The sequence below is a fragment of the Crocuta crocuta genome, unplaced genomic scaffold (assembly GCF_008692635.1).
Source record: "Crocuta crocuta isolate KB4526 unplaced genomic scaffold, BGI_CrCroc_1.0 scaffold273, whole genome shotgun sequence".
In the NCBI taxonomy this organism is placed as follows: domain Eukaryota; kingdom Metazoa; phylum Chordata; class Mammalia; order Carnivora; family Hyaenidae; genus Crocuta; species Crocuta crocuta.
In genome coordinates, this window is record NW_027529425.1 from 804,942 (window position 1) to 826,910 (window position 21,969).

The following is a 21,969-nucleotide window of genomic DNA, read 5'->3' on the forward strand; positions in this document are numbered from 1 at the left end:
GAGAGAGCTGCGTGTTGGCAGGGTGCCAGGTACCAGGCTTCAAGCAGTACGTGCATCGTCTTATCTCCGCACACAACAGCCCTAGCAAAGAGCCACAGCCACCGGTGCCATTTTACAGATGGCATGTTGCAAACTAACATAGCACCCTCCCTTGGTTAAATGCCGAACCGTCACATGTCACAGAGTGCGTCCCAAAGAAAAAGTGGGAGCCTCCCTCCTCCACACAGAGGGCTGCCAAAGTTCTCTCACTTCACTTGTTCACTCTTAGGTACTGTGGTATTTCCCGGTTTATCAGAGACCAATTATGTGGAATAATGGATTGTTTTATCCAGCTTGAACTAATCTTGCCTTCATGAAAAAGACAAGTACAGGAGCAGGCAAACTGGGTGACAGGGTTCAAACAATAGACTTCCCCAGGTCTTAAATAAATAAATCATAGGAATATAATGTACAACACAGGGACTACAGTGAATAACACTGTACTGCATATTTGAAAGTTGCTAAGAGATCTTAAAAACCGTCATCACAAGAAAAAAAAATGTGACTGTGGTGACAGATGTTAACTAGATTTACTGTGGCGATCATTTTGCCCAAATATCAACCCATCGTGTTGTACAGCTGGAACTAATACAATCTTATATGTCAATTACATCTGGAAAGAAAGAAAAAAAAAACCAAGCAGCTTAAAGACTCCGGCAGAAAAAGCACAATTGGAGGAAATACAAACGGTGGAAACACATGTGAAACAAGAAAATGGCACAGATGAAGCCTCCATCTAGAGCAAGGTTTTACTCTAACAGATTAGTGGGTAAAAATCAATGTCAATCTAATCAAACAAGAACTCAACCAGTAAGTGACATAGCAGCCGCTTAAAAAAAAATAAAAGTGTATGCGGGGAAACACTGTTACATAATTGTAACTGCCAGAGATGATACTAAGTATCCTGGACAAACCTTCTCATCTGTAACATTTAAAAAACTTGTAAATACTTTCTATACTGTATAAAATCTTCCAAATGAAGAATTTTAGGGTCTTGAAAGTCTGTTTTTGTGTTTTTCAAAGAGAAGATTTTTTTAAATTATTTATTTATTTATTTTTTAATGTTTTATTTATTTCTAGGAGAGAGAGACATAGTGAGCAGGGGAGGGTCAGAGAGAGGGAGTCACAGACTGAAACAGGCTCCAGGCTCCGAGCTGGCAGTCAGCACAGAGCCCGACGTGGGGCTCGAACCCACAAACGCGAGATCATGACCTAAGCGAAAGTCGGACGCTTAACCGACTAAGCCACCCAGGTGCCCCGAGATTTTTTTTAAATGTATATTTTGAGGAGACAGAGAGCGAGCATGAGTGAATGCACAAGCAGGAGAGGGGCAGAGAGATAGGGAGAGAATTTGAAGCAGGCTCCATGCTGAGTGTGGGGCTCGACCCCACTGTGATATCATGACCGGAGCCGAAATCAAGAGTCTGAGGCTTAACCAACTGAGCCACCCAGGTGCCCCAAAAGTCTGTTTTTTAAAAAACCTAAAACAGGGGTGCCTGGGTAGCTCAGTTAGTTAAGCTTCAGACTCTTGATTTCGGCTCAAGTCATGATCTCATAGTTCATGGGATTAAGCCCCGAGTCAGAGTCTGCACCACTGTCAGTGTAGAAGCTGCTTGGGATTCTCTCTCCCTCTATCTCTGCCATTCTTCCCCTGCTTGCATGTGCTTGCGCTTGCTTTCTGTCAAAATAAATTTTAAAAAACTTAAAAAAAACCCTAAAACACCTTTGATTCTTTTTTAAAGTTTATTTATTTTTGAGAAAGACAGAGGCAGTGAGAGAGAGAGAGAGAGAGAGATGGGGGGAGGGGGAGAAGGAGAGAGAGAATCCCAAGGAGGCTCCATGCTGACAGTGGTGCAAAGCCTGACATGGAGCTCAATCCCATGAACCGTGAAATCATGACCTGAGCTGAAATCAAGAGTCGAATGCTTAACTGAATGAACCACCCAGGCACCCCTTGGTTTTTTTTTTTTAAGTAGATTCTATGTCCAACATGTGGCCTGAACTCACAACCCCCAAGATCATGCTCTACTGACTGAGCCAGACAGGCATGCCACCTTTTGATTATAAGGACAGATGGTTTAAGGGTATGAAAAATGGAAATGTACTAGCTGAATTTCAACAACAAAAATTTTGCATGGTGACTAGGACCAATCATGAGTTACTAAGCAGAAGTGACAATGTGTTTCTTCCATCTGAATTGACAAATCTTTGCGAGGTATCTTTTTCATCTCAATGGCATCAAATTCAAGTTTTAGAGACAGAGCATTCAACTGCTGTATCATCCAAAGCCAGGAACTTTAAATTAGAAAGCATTTTTAATTACATGGCTCTCATTTAAAAAAATTTTGGTAATTCTGGGAGAAAAGGGATCATATACAATTAAGGCACAACAATAATTTTCAACAGCACAATTAAATGTATTCTTGTTTTATTATACAAAATGCTGATATAATAGTACATGTATACAATTTTTATAAGTAATTTTTAAAGATAGGAATGTGTCCAAAAAAAAAAAAAACCTGGGAGGGAATTTTTTTTTTAAATTGAACTCTTCACCATTTTGCATGTCATCCCTGTGCAGGGGCCATGCTGATCTCAGCATCATTGATATTTGACCACATGTGCTGCCGAAGTGAGCACTAGCGACGAGTGTTTTAGTCTGAGATTTCTCACAGGGTTGGTTTTTCTATCTTACTTTTTTTGTCCTTAGAAAAATCAAAATCCTTATTAAAGTAGCAGACTCTAAGAATAAAGAATGTTACATTCCAAAAGGCTTTCTATAGACATAGAAATAAAAAGAAATGTGGGAATTCAGTCATTTTTTTTCAGTGATTTTAAGCTAGTCAAGTCCAGTGCAAATGATCCCCCAGTCCTTCTGCTGATTCCTTTCAAACCGGTTTTACACCTCACCTTCTTTGCTGCAGTAAAAAGTTTTCTTTTTTTTTAATTTTTAAATATTTTATTTATTTCTGAGAGAGAGCGAGCAAGCGTGAGCAGGGGAGGATCAGAGAGAGGAGACACAGAACCTGAAACAGGCTCCAGGCTCTGAGCTGTCAGCACAGAGCCCGATGTGGGGCTCGAACCCACGAACCATGAAATCATGACCTGAGCTGAAGTCGGACGCTCAACCGACTGAGCCACCCAGGCACCCCAGTAAATATGTTTTCCAACTTCAGAGAAGTCTTAGTAAAATCCTTACGGCTAATTTCCTAAATATCTCTCTTTCCAGAGCTACAATATGCCAAGTGTCCTCCTAGATGGAGGGGGATACAAAGATGAGAAGCAGGATTCCTATTTTTACATAAATAATTAGAGTACCAAGCAGAGGGTGCCAACTGTTCTAAGGAGGTTTCAACATCAGCACTAGAGGAGCCAGGGAAGTAACAGATGTGTCAACAAGGCCGAGTCTGGGAAGAGACAGGCCTGGAGCCAGGGCATGGGAAGAGCCAAGACCCCCATAGGAGAGCTGCCCCCACAGGAACAGGCCAGCCCAACAGATCACTCTTTTGCCTGAAATCTTCCCAACCAGAGACCAAATCATTCCCGTAAGCTTGTTTCTTCAATTTCATTCTGAAAAGTCAGAAGAAAGGCTACCTTGTCCTGCTGCGCCCCCACAATTATTTTCTTCCACCCTAAAGCAGGCTCCCTATCTGTGACTAATGCCATGTCCCGAAGTCTCTCTACCTTCGATCTCTCCCAGGTCCGGTACGAACCAAGCAAGGTCAGTGCCGTATTGCCAAAGTATGCTTCCGGGCATCTCTTTCTCCCTAATTAGCGTTAGTGAATCCTTGGTATCTATCAATTTATGGTTCAAAGAACAGACCCTACTCTACTTTTCTAGTCTTCTCTTCCTCTCCTCTTCTTGGTAGTGACCCCCTGTATTCCAGCCTATCAGGCCATTCATGCCCCCCAAGCACAGGATGTGATATTCCATCGTCACACTTTCGCGGTGAACAGATTTCTGCCATGTCAACTCTGTTGGTCAAATTTTTACCCACTCTTCAAAATGTAAAATGTCTGCTGTTCCACATTAAATAAGCTACTTTCCTCTTTCAAACACCCTCAATACTTTCTCTGTTCCTACTTATGCCACATATATTCTCCTTGTATTATCGTTATTTGGGTTGCGGTTCCGATCACCTCCCAACCAAAATTTAAACCCTGAAAGACAGAGACTCTTGTCTTCTTTGTACTTCTCCACTCGAGAACTTGGAAGTTTATTTCTGTTAAACTGAGTAGAAGAGGAGCTACTCAAAGTATTACCATTTCTCCTGCCACTTCGTGTTTCCATCTAGTGGCAATTAGCGATCAGATATTCTACTAATACCGCATTCACCAAAGCTCAGAATCTCACCTTCCTGGATTCCTCTCCTGACACACATTCAGTCTCCAAGCACCAGGGAGAATTACCTAGTTCTGTCAGGCCTGGCTTCCTTTCTTTGGTTTCCCGTTTCACTCCCCTTCCCCTACTTCATCTCCTACCTTACTAAACCTCTATAGCTTTCTTTATTCTTTCTTTTCTTTCTCTTTATTTTTTTAAAAAAAATTTTTAAATTTATTTCTGAGAGAGAGAGAGAGAGAGAGAGAGCGCATGAGCAGGGGAGGGTCAGAAAGAAAGGGAGATACAGAATCTGAAACAAGCTCCAGACTCTGAGCTGGCTGTCAGCACAGAGCCTGATGTGGGGCTCGAACTCACGAACCGCGAGATCATGACCTGAGCTGAAGTCGGATGCTTACCCGACTGAGCCACCCAGGCGCCCCTCTTTCTCTTTAAAAAATGTTTATTTTTTTATGTTTATTATTGAGACAGAGAGAAACACAGCATGAGCAGGGGAGGGGCAGAGAGAGGGGAAGACAAAGAATCTGAAGCAGGCTCCAGGCTCTGAGCTGTCAGCACAGAGCCAGACACAGGGCTAGAACCCACAAAATGTGAGATCATGACCTGGGCCAAAGCCAGATGCTCAACCAACTAAGCCACCCAGGCACCTGTTTGCGGGGGAGGGTCAAAGAGAGAGAGAGAGGGAGACACAGAATTGGAAGCAGGCTCCAGGCTCTGAGCTGTCAGCACAGAGTCCAACATGGAGCTGAAACCCACAGACCATGAGATCATGACCTGAGCTGAAGCCAGACACTTAAACGACTGAGCCACCCAGGCGCCCCTAAACCTCTACAGCTTTCCAGTCACCACCCTCCAGTACCTGGTCTCAGTTTCCCCTCAAGTTCACTGTCAGCATCAATTTCTTCCCCTCTCCTGCATAAACCTTTTCCATCCACAAAAGGAGTAGCTCCTAAATATGCCTTGGATTCTGATCGCCATCCTTTTCTCACATCACAGTTAATGTCTGGGACTTCCTCTCTGTTTTCTTGGCCTTTTCAAATCCTACGTATTCTTTAGAGTTTAACTAAAATGCCACTTGCCCCTCATCGCTGTTCAAGAACATTCATTCAGGGGCAGAATGGTTAAGAACTGATATTCATTGAGTGTTTCCATGTACAGATATTAAATACTTCACAGAATCATCTTAGCAGGGAGCTAGATGATCATCTCACTTTACAACGACAGAACTAAGGCTTACTGATGTTAAATAACATACCCAAGGTCATGCAGCATTTAAAGGGTGGAGGCAGGATTTAGGACCCCTCAGTTCAAGCTCTAGGCATCATGCCAAACTCTTTCTGTCCCAACACGTGGGGTAAGGAAGAACTTCTTGTACATACATATTCTTTCCCAGAGGAAAGCCTGTGAAGGATCACCTCCCAGGAATGGGCCTCATCTGTCATCTGTTTTCACCAGGGAGCTGTGTGGCTAAGGAGACACAGCAGGAGACACACGTAGGAATCATCTCAAATCTAACCAGGGGTAACTGAGCAGGACTGGTGCAGAAATTAGCCTAGCATCAGAAAAATTTTCATATTTTTACGAGAATTTTATTCTGTCTCGGCTATATAAAGGAGACTAAAGGAAAGGAAGCTTGATTTGTGCCCACACCAAGGCCAGAGTTTTAATGACTGGGATACTTCTTAGGGCACCTGGCTGGCTCAGTTGGTGGAGCATCTAGGTCCTGATCTCAGGTTGTGAGTTCAAGCCCCACATTGGGCATAGAGCTTGCGTAGGGAAAAGAAAAAAAGTGGGATGTTTCTTGGGTCAGTGCGATCAATAGGAAGAGACTTTGAGCAGGAAGTGAGACCCAAAGGGGGCAGAGATGAGGGCATGGGCACATTCCCTCTTCCCCCAGTTATGAGGCCCTCTCCCCCATCCCTCAACATTTCTGCTCCTACTCAGGGAAAGAGAAAAGTCACAACAGCAGTGGAAAGGGCTGGGTTTATTCTGGGTTTCTCAAATGATCTGAGCAAACAATCTTTCCTCCTCTCTCTAAACTTCTAGCCCAAATGCTCTCTGCTAAGCGTCTGCCATGCAAGTTATATTTCTTTCTCTGTAACTTAATTGTTCATGCCTTCATCCTCAACTGGACTAATTGCTAACGTAGGTTTCTTCATTTTTTGAGTTATTTTTTAAAGTAAGCTCTATGCCCAACATCGGGCTCAAACCCAACACTTAAAGATCAAGAGTAACAGGCTCCATCAACTGAGCCAGCCAGGTGCCTCAGGGTACACTTCTTTGTACCTCTTAGACCACTTAGTAGGATTCTTTGCAAACATCAGTTTTAAAGAAATGCTTGATTGAATTTACAGTGTGAATTTTTTTTGCTCACTCATACAGCACTCAGTACAGCCCTCGAATTAGCCCCAGGGGCAACTTAAAAAAGCTTCAATAAGCTACCCTACCACTTACCACCTGATCATTTTACATAAGTTAATATCTCTCTGCATTTGTGCAATGGGGATTAAAAAAAAACCACTTTATTTTCCTCAGAGTTGTGATGATTACACGAGTTAACATATATAAAGCACTTTAAACAGTGTCCAACATTCAGTAGGCAGAAGTACCTTAATTGTTTTCCACAAACTTAAGAGCTATGACTGTCCTTTCCAATTTTCAGCGGGCTTAAAACATTAAGCAACAGGAGAATTCCTGTAACAGTGAAAGCGGCACAGGTTGGAGTATCTAACTTCTAGTCTCCCACAAATAAGTTACACATCCCTGAGTGAGTTAATCAACCTCTCTGACACTTGGTATCCTTATCTGTCAAATGGGGGAGGGGAGCAGAAGACTACCTCTGGGGTCCCTCTGAGCTGAAAAACATTCTGACACCCTACCCAATTTAGATAAGATTACCCCCAGCCACTGGTTCTCACCAAGGATAAATACCAACGATTTTCTTACAAAAAGGGCTTGGAGTTACAAGCTTGGTTTATTTCAAAGGCTATTTTCTAAGCAGGCCAGTATCTCTTCCAGGGCACAGTCTTGAAAGTTTAAACAAACAGCACCCTCCCTTCCCCTTTTTGAACAGAGTTTTAAATTTTTTAAAAAAATTTTTAAGGTTTTTTAAAAATTTATTTTATTTTTTTATTATTTTATTTTTGTTTTGTTTGTTTATTTTTGAGAGAGAGAGAGAGAAGCGTAGGTGCGCAGAGGTGGGACAGATAGGGAGACAGAGAATCTGAAGCGGGGTTCCGTGCTGACAGCAAAAAGCCCAACGCGGCGTCTGAACTCAGAAACCCCTAAGATCATGACCTACAACAAAATCAGATGCTTAACCAACTGAGCCACACAGACACCCTGTTTTGTTTTGTTTTGTTTTGAGAGAGGGTGAGAAAACGCGCCTGAACAGGGAAGAGGGGCAGAGAGAGAATCTCAAGAAGGCTCCATGCTCAGTCTGGAGCCCAATATGGGGCTCGATCTCACAACCCTCAGGTCATGATCTGAGCTGAAATCAAGAATCAGTCAATCAACCAAATGAACCACCCAGGTGCTCTAATTTTTTTTTAATATAAAAAAAGCTCCCTTTAAGAGACAGCCAGCTACCCAGAGAATACCAATACTACCTCAGAATGAAAAGGTAAAATTTAACACACCACTCACCTGTATTTAGAAGCAATATAAAGTTAGAAAAAAAAATTAATGTTTAGATCAAGTAGATAATCAGCAAGAGTATGTGTATTAAGTAGCTAGCTTCCTTGTTGGTACTTTAAGACTGGGGAAAACTGCCTGAAATAATGAATGGGTATCTTGCACAGTAATTCAGAGACAACATAAACTTGGAGATACATTCTAGGGCAAATTATCCTTATGGTTCCCTTTGTAATAAAGCTATTTCTCCACATATGGCCAGCATATATACTAACAGTACTTTGTTGATTTGGTTACAATGAATTCTCTACAATTCAATTCAGTATTTACGGACCACCTCCAATCCGCCTAGCACTGGCCTGTACAATAAATGCTTTCTTTGGTCCCAGGCCATGTAACANGCATTGACCAAAGACCAAATCAAATAATTTCAAAGTGAGAAGTCCTTTTCAGAAAATCGAGTTAATTTTATTGATGACAAAACTGAGAGCTGGAGAAGAGTTCTGCATTATCCAAGGTCACTCGGGCAATCACTCCTAATGGCCTGGTGCAATTTCCACAAAGTCCCTTCACTCTTCACCCACTCTAAGACAAGCAGAGTTAACTACCCAAAACGGGAGGGGGCGGGGAGAAGCCCCACGTAACCTTCTGGACATAACCATTTTTTAAAGTCTTCAAAAGACTTTTAAAGAGAAAGTGGGATGTACAAAATCTCTACCATATCCGAACTACGTCTTTATCCACTCTAAGCTACCAATACTCTTCAATCACCTCTCGCGGGTGGGGGCGGGGGTGGGGTGAGAAGCAGGTGATCTGGAGACACGTAAGCGGCACCTCAAAACGTGCCCATTACTCAGTCTTCCGCATTTTTCACCTCGAGGCCCTGAAGGAGCCCCCCTCCCCCCCAAAAAAAATCCCTCACTGGAATCAAAGCAAATGGCGACGAAGGACGGGCAGTAAAATCAGACAGGGTGGGCTCGCTCGCGACCCGGTTCTCAGAAACGTCAAAGGACGATGACGACACTGCGGATGAGGGGACTGGAAGGGGTCCACAGACGGCTTCTCCCCAGGGATCCGGGTATCCCCGGCCACTAGACCCTCGCCCCCTCCCCGCCTGGACCGGGGGGCGGGGCGGGACGTCTCCCACGGGAAGGCGCTTCCAACCACCGAGCCAAGGGAGGGACAGGGGTTTGGACTCTCTCCACACTCCGCCTGGGCCACCTGGAGGGGACCCCGGGGCCTCAGCTGCAGAGCCCACCCTCACGCACACACCGGGCGGCCCCGCCCGCCCTCCCCTGAGGCCGGCCCCAAGTCTCACCGTGAGCCCCGGGAGCGGCCAGGGGGTGCTGGGCGAGAATGGGGAGCTGACTCTGGGGCTCAGGCCGGCCGAAGGGCGCTGCACACGGACCTAGGCCCTCCCGACGCTTCGACACAGACACAATGAGTCACAAAGGCCGGAAGTGTGTCAGCATCTCGCCTTCCGGGACTGCGCTGCACTTCCGGGTCCTCTCTAGCAGCGCAGGAGGATTTTGCTTCTCGGTTCCCAAGTCTCAGGACCCCTCTCCTTGCCCTCTGTGATCAAGCCTCCAGTCTTTTTTTTTTAAAAAATAGCTTATTGTCAAGTTGGTTTCCATATAACACCCAGTGCTCCTCCCCACAAGTNAGCCTCCAGTCTTAAGTTTACTGCACTTGGCTTCTGCGCTGGGAGTTAATGTGGGGAACGGACCGAGCGACTGCCCAGCTCAGACGCCAATTCATATGATAATTCGATTCCTCTCCTGTTCTTTCCATTTCGGGCAGTCATTGTACTAATTATAGTTATCATCAAGCAATAATAATTCTTAGTAATTGTAAGTCTGTGGCCAAGGAACTGAAACAGGGGTGTGTGTAAACAGAGGAAGATCAAAGTGAAGCCAGGGGCGGCTGTTTTCATAAAACTGCCATGGTAGCTTCTCTCTGACCCTGGAGATGTCAGTCTATTAAGTGCATGGTGTTTTCCAATATCTGGCCTGTAGACAAAGGACGTATTTCCACAACCAAAGTAGTTACAAGATTCTGTGTTTTGCTTATGTGGCATATGTTATTACAGCAGTGGAGTTTTCAGAGTAATAATAGACACTTTTGTCTTCAGGGTGCTTTCAGAACCTACAATAATTCTGGCCTCACCTTTACCTGGGAAAGTCAACTTTGCTCCACCTTCCATGTAAGGGTGACCAAGGGCTTTAATGGTTGTAACTTTGCTCTATATTCCATGTCAAGTTCATGAGAGAGACTGAACTTAGTAGTGATTGCGTGACTCTTATTGCTTGGGAGAGATTACTTAAAAAAACAAACAACCCCCCCCACAACTTGATGGGGTGCCTGGGTGGCTCAGTGGGCTAGGCATCTAACTCTTGATTTTGGCTCAGATCATGATTTCATGGTGGTGAGGTGAGATCTAGCCCCATCTCAGCATGGAGCCTGCTTAGGATTCTCTCTCTCTCCTCCCTCTGCCCTTCTCCCATCCTTCTCTCTCCCCCTCAAAAAAAAAAAACACATGAAAACTAAGAGGCAATTACAGTATCATTAAGTGAAAATTGCAAAGTGGAGGAAAAAAATCACTTGTAATCTCTCCACCCTAACCAGACTGTGATGGCTTTAATTTACCCCTTTCCTATCTGCTTTCATATATATCAACTCTTTTTTTATTATTATTTTTAAAGTTTATTGATTTATTTTGAGAGAGAGAGAGTGAGCATAGGGGAGTGAGAGAGAAAGAGAGGGAGGGAAGGAGGGAGAGAATCCTAAGCAGGCCCTGTGCTGTCAGCATAGATCCTGATTTGATTTGGGGGCTCCATCTCATGACTCTGGGACCATGACTTGAGCTGAAATCAAGAACTGGACGCTTAACTGACAAAGCCACCCAGGTGCCCCTTTTTTATCTATTATTTTAAACATCGTTCAAAACTACAGTCGTATTGGATAGGTGGCTGAGAGGCCTGAAGTACCCACCACACTCATGCTGTGTGACCACTTTTTGCACCAGAATTGAATGGATCAGATTTGGGCACGTGATGGAAGCCAAGCTTGGATATAATCTGGCCACTGGAACTATGGAGGTGGCCCTCCCTGAGAGTTCTAACGGAACAGTAGGGAAGTAAAGCATTAGATTCCCTTTCTTAGGGAGTTTAAATAGGATATACATATTTAAACAATCGGAAAGCAGGGTAAGGGGCGCCTGGCTGGCTCAGTCCAAAGAGCATACAACTCTTGATCTCAGGGTCATGAGTTTGAGTCCTATGTTGGGTGTAGAGATTACTAAAGAAAATAAACAAACTTAAAAAAAATACTGTGAGTACAGCACAAAGTTCAGCTTTAAAAAAAATAGAACGGCAAGAAGAAATCAGTAAACTGAAGCCATTAGGTGATAGAAGCATGGAAGATATGAGCTTTCAGTTTCTTCATCTGTAAAATGACAACAGTTAATAATTGATCATTATTGATTAATAATAACTGGTAGCTGGTAATGATGATCCTAGCCTCACGATGTCTCTGTGGAAGGTAAGTGTCTGATAGCAAAGCGTTTGGCACACAGTGAACACTCAATGCATGTTACTTATCTTGATCATTGTTATTTTTATCTTTTTTATTTTTATTTTTGAGAGAGAGAGAGAGCACGAGCGGGGGAGGGGAGAGAGAGAGAGAGAGAGGGAATCCAAAGCAGGCTTCAGGCTCTGAGCTGTCAGTGCACAGCCCGATGTCGGGTTCAAACCCACAAACCATGAGATCATGACCTGAGCCAAGGTCAGATACTTAACCTACTGAGCCACCCAGGTGCTCCCTATTGTTCTTTTAATCATAATCTTAACTAGAAAAGGGAATGATGGCACTTACATCAGTATGGGGGAAAAGAGACAAGTAAATAATCCAAGAAGACACTTTCTCAGTGGCACTATGGGAAAAGCAAAACATCTTTGTCTGTGATTACTGAAGACCTCTCTGATTATTTTCTAAGGACAGATTCCAAGAAATGAGGCTTGTCGGGCCCACAGCAGAGGGTCTACATGAAATAGTGCTGGTGACCCCAAAGTTTGAGACCTGTGGGCAAACAAGCCCACCTAATGAGATCAGGTGACATCCGCAGGAGAGTTTTGAAAGAACTCCAAGTACCACTAAATGTAATGATTTACTTTTACAAAGCAACACCGTACCTAAGGCCTGGCAGGCTGCCCTGAACAAATAAAAGTTTCTGAAGGGCTCTCCAGAAACTGTGGGCTCCCAAGGTTGACTTGTGTGTTGTGAAAGCTGGTGGGGTTAATACTAATGGGGTGCATCCCTGACATGCTGCTGACACTAGACACTAGGGCCCTGGGGGTGTTTCCTCAAGTGAAAGTCTAGTGAGTTCCTGTTGTGAGCTCCTCAGGGTTCTCCCTATGGGAGCCAGGTGGGCCCTGGGTTTATAGTAAGAATCTGTTTGATTCCGTCTAATACCCAGGAACATTAATGCATTGGGGTCACTATAAACTAGATTTAGCTAACAGGATGCCTGGCTGGCTCAGCTGGTGGAGCACACAACTCTTGATCTCAGGGTTGTGAGTTTGAGCCCCACTTTGGGTGTGGAGATTACTTAAAAATAAAATATTTTTAAAAAGATTTAAAAAATTTTAACTAGAGATCTTTTGGGTCACTCAGATAGTGTGATTTCAGGTACCAGACCTTTGTGAGGGTGGCCTTGTGCTGAGGAGTTTTCCATGGCCCAAATAGCCACATATACCCATGGTTTTCTTCTTTGGTGTGGAGTTTACTCTTTTTTTTTTTTTTTAACATTTTATTTTATTAAAAATTTCTAATGTTCATTTTTTAAATGTTTTATTTATTTCTGAGAGATAGAGAGAGCAGGGGAGGGTCAGAGAGAGAGAGCTACAGAATCTGAAACAAGCTCCAGGCTCTGAGCTAGCTGTCAGCACAGAGCCCGACGCGGGGCTCAAACCCACAAACCATGAGATCGTGACCCGAGCTGAAGTCGGACGCTTAACCGACCTGAGCCACCCAGGAGCCTCTAATGTTTATTTTTGAGAGAGAGAGAGAGAGAAAGCGAGCAAGCGAGTAAGGGATGTGCAGAGAAAGAGACACAGAATCTGAAACAGGCTCCAGGCTCTGAGCTGTCAGCACAGGGCCCAACATGGGACTTGAACCCATGAACTGGAAGATCATGTCCTGAGCCTACGTCAGATGCTTAACTGACTGAGCCACCCAGGTGCCTCAGTACAGGTTTTACTCTTATTCACCTTTCAAGGTGTTGTCCTTTGAGGTTCCTAACTTTAGGCCGAGGGCTCAGGTCCCTGGCATTGTCGCCTATCCCCCTCATGTGTGGCCTATTAAAACCCATGTTCTGGGCACCAGAGGTGAGCAGACACTCCAGGGAAAAGTCACTCCAGAGTGTGCTTATCCCCCTGGATTACTGCTTTCTGTCATTTTTTCCCCCTGGCTTCCAAGGGATTCCCTTACTTCCCCACCAGCTCATTCATGTGTTAGTAAAAGATGCTTTTTGCATGGAACCCATCATTTGTCGGTGTGCTATATGGGGAGGGTTTCTCTGCTCATCTTGGCTGCCATATGGCCAGAAGGGGAGTCCGGGAGAATATATATTTAAGACTTGCAAGTCTGAAAAATTATAGATGGCGTGTCTGGAGTAAAACAGGCTTGATGATTACATCTCAGAACACTAAAATGAGGAGGCTTGAGCAGCATACAAAGGACAAATACCTGGAGATTCTGCTTTTATAGAGAAGATAGTGTGTTTATGGAACTTATTCCAAGGAAACAAGCCCTCCATGAGGGCTTGCAAAATGAATGGGAGGCAGGTAAGGGCAGAGTCTGATGGGGTTTTTAGTTGGTTGAATAACCAGACCTGAGTTATATTGACAAATTCACAGCAACTTAATTTTTTTAATTTTTGAGATGTTTTATTTATTTTTGAGAGATAGAGAGAGGCAGGGTACTAGCAGGGGAGGAGCAGAGAGAGAAAGAGACAGAATCAGAAGCAGGCTCCAGGCTCTGAGCTGTCAGCATGGAGACCGATATGGGGCTTGAACTCATGAACTGTGAGATCATGACCCGAGCCCAAGTCAGACGCTTAACTGACTGAGCCACCAAGAGCCCCTTACAAATTCACAGCAGCTGTGAATGCACTCTCCAGAGCAGCTACTACTGGGTTCCACCCTGTTTCCTATTCAACAGGATCCTCTTATATATGCTTTATACAAACTGTTTCCTATTTTGTCAACATTATATATTGGAATATTGGTGACAGAAAGTTAGATTTGTGCCTGACCGAGGCTAACAGTGTTAATGTGCATGTTGAAGGTGGAAAAGCAAGCCCTGTCCCTACACCCACACCCCAAACAGGGATGAGTAAGTTAAAATGTAACAGACCCAAACGTTCTGCATCCAGATGGAAAAGTCTACAACACATCCCTGTGGCCACCATCCAAGATGGAACATCAGCCTAGAAAATATGTCAGAAAGGACTGGATGTGGAAGATGTGGCTTTTTGACAGCAACATTGGTGAACAAGGCTCGGGGCTCTCCATGGACTGTAAACTCTGAATGAGCCAAGAGTGTGGTTCAATAACAGTTGAGCAACTCTTGGGCTCTGTGGACAGCAGCACAGAGTCCAAACATGAAGTGAGAGACATGCCTTCCTCCACAACAGTCAGGCCACCTGGGTGCAAGGCCTTGTCTTTTGGGCACCAGAACAAGCCAGAGTGCAGGGGAGGAGGGTTAGCAACATGGGAAAGGGGCAATGGAAGCTTCTCCTCTAGGTTCCCCCAGAAGAGCAAGATCAGCTTAGGCTGAATGGGGAGCCTCGGAGGGAGACTGTGTTAGTTTTCTGGGGCTGCCATGACAAAGTACCATGGGTTGGGAGGGGGGGGTGTCTGGGTCCCAGTTGGTCAAGCGTTCAGCTTTGGCTCAGGTCATGATCTCATGGTTCTATGGATTCGAGCCCTGCATTGGGCTCTGGGCTGACAGCTCGGAGCCTGGAGCCTCCTTGGGATTCTGTGTCTTCCTCTCTCTCTGCCCCTCTCCCGCTTGTGCTCTGTCTCTGTCTCTTTCTCAAAAATAAACATTAAAACACACACACATACCACAAAGTACCATGAACTGGGCAGCTTAAACAATAGACACGCATCGTGTAAGGTTTGGAGGCTAGAAATCCAAGATCAAGGTGTGAATTGGGTTTATTCCTTGGCTTGTAGATGCCTGTCTTCCATCTTTCCTGTCCATCTGTCTTCATGTGGCCTTCCCTCTGTGTGTCTGTGTCCTAATGTCTTCTTTTAAGGAGCCCAGTCCTATTGGATTAGAGCTCACCCAGTGACCTCGTGGGGTTTTTTTGTTTGTTTTGTTTTTGGTTTTTTTTGTGTTTGTTTGTTTGGTTGGTTTGTTTTTAGATTTTATTTTTAAGTAATCTCTACACACAGGAGCACCTGGGTGGCTCAGTCAGTTAAGTGTTCACCTTCGGGTCAGGTCATGATCTCATGGCTCATGAGTTCAAGCCTCGCATCAGGCTCACTGCTTTCAGCACAGAGCCTGCTTCATGCTTCAGATCCTCTGTCCCTCTTTCTCTGCCCCTACCCTGCTGGTTCTCTCTCTCTCTCTCTCTCTCTCTCAAAATACATGAATAAACTTAAAAAAAGAAAGTAATCTCAAACTTACAACCCCGAGACCAAGAGTCACACACTCCACCAACTGAGCCAGCCCCTGTCCTTAAGTAATTTTTGAGATACAATTGACATATAACATTATATTAGTTTTAGGTGTGCAACATGATGATTTGATATAGATATATACTGCAACATGATCACACTAATAAGCCTGGCTAAGGTCTGTCACCACAGTTACATATTTTTTTCTTGTGATGAGAACTTTTAAGATCTACTCTCTCAGCAATTTTGAAATACTCAGTATAGCGCTACTGACTATAGTTGCCATGCTGTCCATCATGTCCCCATGACTTATTTATAATTTGAAGCTTGTACCATTGATCCCCTTAACCCATTTTGCTCAATCCCCTCTGTCACCCCTCTCTGGCAACCACCAGTCTGTTCTCTGTATTTATGAGCTTTACACCCCCTTGATTCCACACAGAATTGAGATCATACATATGCTATTTGTCTTTCTCTGTTTGATTTATTTCACTTAGCATAATGCCCTTGAGGTTCATCCATGTTGTCCCAAATGAGAAGATTTCTTTCTTTTTAATGTCTGAATAGTATTCCATTGTATCTGTCTGCCTATCTATTTATCTATCTACCTATATCATTATATTTTTTAAATTTTTATTAAAAATTTTAAATGTTTATTTAGTTTTGACAGAGAGAGACAGAGCATGAGCAGGGCAGGGGCAGAGAGAGGGGGAGACACAGAATCTGAAGCAAGCTTCAGGCTCCAGCTGTCAGCACAGAGTCCAATGAGGGGCTCAAACCCATAACCATGAGATCATGACCCGAGCCGAAGTCAGATGCTCAACTGACTGAGTCACCCAGGAGCCCCTGTCATTACGTTTTCTTTATCCATTCATCCACCTGTGAAAACTTAAGTTATTTTCATGTCTTGGTTATTGTAAATAATGCTGAAATGAATATGGAGGTGCAGATATCTTTTGGAGTTAGTTTTAAATTTTAAACATGAGGATTCTTGGCTTTATGCTTAAAACAGTGGTTGGACTGTAGCAAGGTGGCCAGAGAGAGGAGGAAGTCAAGTTCAGCTCAGTTCTGCTCAGCTGGGACCATTAATGATCCTCCTGCAAGTGAACTTCCCCCTTGTTTACAGGCCTATTCATATCAGGGAAGGGTATGTCTACTGGGTCTCAGGAGAAGGTCACTCTGGAAGGTCACTATAGGATTCAGACAGCCTTGGTTCTAACTTTGTCTATACTACATACTCAGTCTAGTTATGTAACCTTTTGGGGTCTCAGTTTCTCTGTAAACTGGGATTGTAACAGCGTATACCCCATCAGGCAGTCATAAGGCTCTAGTTGAGTTGACTCATGTAAAGCCACTGGCATGGTTCCTGGCATGCCGTGAGCTATTGTGGTTAGCTAGTAACGCCATTGTTATCATTATTATATTTTTGGACTCACTCACATGGGTCACAAGATGAGTTTAGGGCTCTGGGCTGTTGAATGACCCTTGGGGTTAGGCTGCACATGTAGGCTCATCCACCAGCTCTTTCCTGCTTGTATGTCAATGACTGGGCACCTCTGTCTACATACAGCACACAAAGGTGGCAGGGATATAGGAGAGCTCAGTACAACTCCCGTGGCTCTGACAGGCACCCAACTGGGACAGAGTGACCTTCCTCATCCTTTAAGAACCAAAGTAAAGAAGACAATGATACCACTGGGCTGTGTTCCCAGGTCTTGCTTTCACTTGCCCAAGTCATACGCAAATTTTGCATGACCCTCTTTTGAAATTCTGGGACTCAACCTTACAACGTGTTACTAAGGCTTCTCTGATCATTGGAGTGTCAATCACAGGCAAACTGAGAGTCATTTATAGCAATGCCTCCCCCAGATTGCCTTCAGTAAAAGCCAAATGGCAGAGGAGAGAGATACATGGCACGGAGATGCATCTCAGAGCTGGGCCAGAACCCGGGAAGCAGCTGAACTAACCCAGACCTTCCTCTAAACATCCAAGTAGTCTGTAAAGGAGGAGGAGCCTCACCACTCCAGGGAGATCGCAGCATAAAGAAAATGTACAGACACGTCCAGGCAGCATGAGGTGGCTGGCCATGGAGTGAACTGTCATTCATGACCACATGATCCTTAAAGCTTCCAGTTCCAGGAGTCACAGTCTGATTTTAATAATCAATGACAGGCACTGAATGTTAAGAGAGAATAAGGAAGGATACAGGAGTGGGCTAACTGGAATTTTTGGAGGACTCCACAGTAGTTAGAACACTTGATAAATAGCATTTTATCAGGAAAGTGAAGAAAGGCAGGTTGGTTGAAAGAATGATGGCAGGCAGACTTCAGATGCCTTGGACTCAAAGACCAAAAGAAAACCAAACATGTTATGCAGTTCAGGCAGGAGATGAATGGAGATCCAGTGGGGAGGAGAACCTAACTTCAGAATGGGGCTCTGTGTGCATGTATGCCTGCATACATTCTGGGGTTGTGAGTTTGAGCTCCACATTGGGTAGAGAGATCACTTAAAAAGTAAATTAAAAAAATAACTTATAAAGCTCGTCATATCCACCAGTCTCCATGATCCTCAAGAGAGAGGAGTAGGTAGCGGTGGCCAAAACCATCTCTATTTTACAGATAAAATATGTATGTATGCAAGAGTGCTTCTCAAGCTGCAAAACACAGGAACACATTAGTCATTATAGAAGGGTGGTCACTGAAGGACAGATCGGCAAGAAGAGAGAAGACCCAGGACTTTCCCATGATGGGAAAGAAAAGACCAGGAGTTGAGGATGGTGGCCAGGTCTGGGGCAGGGGGTTGGGCTAAGGGTGGTGGAAGCAGAGCTGAGAAATTTTAATCAGTCACACAGGTCACAGCAATTTGGATTGAGCTGGACTTAAGGAACCGAGATGAAGACAGAAAGGAGGACGCTGAGCATGACGCCCACTGGGGTGGTTGGTGTTTGGGGTTATCAAAGGGAGGCTACAGAGCTAGGAAGAAGTATCGAAGATGGTAGGTGGAACCCAGGCAGTGCCTTCAGGGAGGCACATGGCCCCTTTGGATGCAGGGAACCACAGCCCAAGAGGACACAGGGGTGAAGGAGTTTGGAGAAAAGTTTCAGCGAATCTGTAACTCCCTCCCTTGCCTCCATGATTTTGCTGGTGGCAGTACAGTGTATATGTTACACACAAGTTCACACAGTTGGTCCCCAGGCTCTCCATTCATCTGGAGTCCACGAATGCCCCATCGGGGGTCACAGGGACAGATCCATGGTCCTGCATAGCACCCTTGAGGCTCATTGCCCTGGCTTCCCCCACATCCCTGAGATGCAAGGCTGTCTCCCAGAAGCCACCTTCAGTGAGGTGGTTACATGTTGGAACAAAGCTCTCTGTGTATTTCTCTTTACAGCCAGATGGGGAGGCAGGGGGATTCCGTGAAAAAGAGCATGCAAACGGTAGTCACTTGGCCTCTGCCTCTTACTGGGTGTGTGGTTTTGTGCAAGCAACGTGACCTTTCAAACCATCTACTACTTATCTGTAAAATAGAGATGATTTTGGCCACCACTACCTACTCCTCTCTCTTGAGGATCATACAGACTGGTGGATATGACGAGCTTTATAAATTATTTTTTAAGTGATCTCTTTACCCAATATGGGGCTCAAACTCACAACCCCAGGATTAAGAGTCGCACGATCTACAACTAGGAGCCCCAGCAATGCTTTTTAAACCACAAAGTACCTAATAGGTGGAAAACCTCACCGTTCTTTAAATGCTAAAAACTGCATTTCTCCCCACCTTGCAAAATATAGCTGGGGGAAATATCCTAGACAATTTATTTGGTGTGGGCCTGGATTAAAGGAAGAAAAAAAACAGTATTTTTTTAAACAATTTTTTCCAAATCGTCCACATTCACTCTGAAAGAAAAGACGTGTGTCCCTGCAAGCCTACTGTCGGGGGGCTGCCTCCCCAGAGGCCCTGGAACAGGGACGCTGTCTGACCTGCAAATGCTCCTCTGCTCAGCCAGAGAACAGCCAGATGGCCACTGCCACCTCCCTCCCTGTGCAAACACCTCTCACCCAGCCGAGTAAACAGGTCTCCCTTGGTAAAGAGGCACCTCCATGCTGCTTCTGTGTGGTGTAGCCCAGAAACAGGGAGGCTGATCCAGGGGCTTGGGCTGTGTTTTCAGCCAGAAACCCCAAGACACAGGGTCATCTGTCTTGGCTCCTTCTCTGTGTAAACAGGGCTGGCAGCCCTTGTGGTTTGAGTACAGCCAGGGCCCTGCTCTCTCTCCTACGGGTGCAAACAAATTACAAAGAATCTTTGTAACTGTCTAGTGGAGTGGCCCAGCCCAGAGGAAGGGAGCCTGCACTGGGAGGAGGTGAGGGTGGAGCAGGGGGTGCTGGGGGTGCTGGGCGAGGCCAGAGGCGGTGCTCACAACATCTCCTGTGCCATATGATGGCACAGCTTTCCTGCGGCTAACCCCCCAGAGGACAGGGTCTGTCACCTGCAACAGAAACCGGGAGGCTGAAAGTAAGGGAGGGAACAGAGCTAATATCCGGCAGCCCCAACACTTTCCCCACCGTAGCATTTCAGGTGTGGTTAAAAAGAGTAGTGAGCCTGGGTGGCTCAGTCAGTGAAGCATATGACTCTTGATTTCAGTTCAGGTCATGATCTCACAATTGGTGGGTTCAAGCCCCTCACTGGACTCCACACTGACAGTGTAGTACCTGCTAGGGATTCTCTCTTTCTTTCTCTCTCTGCCCCTCCTACACACTCTCTCCTTCTCTCTCTCAAAAACAAACAAACAAACAAACAAACAAACAAATAAAGAAAGAAAGGACTAAGCCTTCCTCTTAAAGCAGTGCAGGATGGGGGCACTTGGGTGGCTCAGTTGATTGCGCTCCTGACTCTTGATTTCAGCTCAGGTCATGATCTCATGGTTTGTGAGTTTGAACTCTGCATTGGGCTCTGTGCTGTCACCTGTTTGGAATTCTCTCTCTCTCTCTCTCTCTGTCCCTCTCCCACTCCCATTCTCTCTCTCTCAAAATAAATAAACTTTAAAGAAAAAAGCAGTGCAGGATAGAAGAAAGAATATTAGAAAGAATGTTAGTTGGAGAGTTGAGGAAACCAACTGTATTCCTGCCTCCGTCCCTAATGAGCTGTGTGCCCTTTGGATGGTACCTTAACCTCTCTTGAGTTTCCTTGCCTGGATAAATTAGAATTATACTCTGACATTTGTTGAGCCCCCTCGGTGTGACAGAGACTTTAGATATATTAATTTATTAATCCACCCAACTACCCAGTGAGGTGGGTAAGACTGTCCCCACTTTAGAGATAAAGAAAGCGAGACTGGCTGACAGAGCCAAGAGGCACCTGATGGTGTGGAAATAGCTCTTCTCTCTACCGAACCCCCATTTTGCCCCTGCCACTAAGAAGTCCCGCCTTCTTTCCTTGATGTGAAAGCTGAGACCAGGCAGGTACTGGACTACTAAGAACAGCCTTTATTGCTGGAAACAGAGGTTCTGACGCAGATAAGCGCAGGGCCTGGGAGTCAGGGCTTTGGCTCCGGCCCCCCACCCCCTCTGAGATCTCCTCCTCTGGGACTCATTTATCACCTTGGTTAAAATCCAGGGAAAGAGAACAGTCAACAGCTTGTTCCACCACCACCCCCCACCCCGCCTTGGGGGAGAACTCGGCAGCAAGTCTTGGAGTCACTGTTACCACCGCTTCTGTTCCAAGGCAATTCATAAATGTCTACATTTCCATGGCACATTTGGGAGGCTGCATGAGGGAGGGAGAGGACCTGTAATCCTTATACCTACAGGCAAAAATGAGCACTGGGAGGCTTTGCTAAGGGGAAGGAGAAGACAGGTTCAGAGGATTTTGACAGTCATCTCTCGACCATCATATTCCAGGAAGGGGCTCCACATGCTTCTGCCCATGGGTCAAATGCAGCTTGCCACATGTTTTTGTACAGTCAGAGATCTAAGAATTTTATGTTTTTGCAGTGTTGGAAAAAAAAGAAAGAATTGTTTATGACATGTGAAAATTACGCTAAATTCAAATTTGAGTGTCCATAAATAAAGTGATTTTGGAATGCAGCCACGCTCCCTCATTTACATAGAGTCTGTGGTTGCATCTGTGCTACGGTGGCAGAGTTGAGTAATTGTGACATCAACCATGTGGCCCAAAGAGCCTAAAATATTTACCATCTGGCCCTGTAAAAAAAAAAAAAAGTTTGCTGTCTCCTGTTCTATGAAAAAGCATGTGCTTGGGGGGGGGGGGGCGGGG

The 21,969-nt window shown here is 45.0% G+C and overlaps 1 protein-coding gene and 1 non-coding gene across 2 annotated transcripts in view; both read right to left on the minus strand.

Annotated features, from left to right (window-relative positions):
• LOC144227222 (uncharacterized) overlaps positions 1–9,437 on the minus strand; it is a 71,195-nt gene extending 61,758 nt beyond the window's left edge. Inside the window, exon 1 of the mRNA XM_077758825.1 lies at positions 9,330–9,437. The gene's annotated coding sequence lies outside the window, so the exon portion shown is untranslated. The remainder of the gene's footprint in view (positions 1–9,329) is intronic.
• LOC144227264 (U6 spliceosomal RNA) lies at positions 2,576–2,679 on the minus strand. Its single transcript, XR_013333886.1, has one exon. It is a non-coding gene; the product is annotated as a U6 spliceosomal RNA (small nuclear RNA).
• Positions 9,438–21,969: the final 12,532 nt, after the last annotated feature.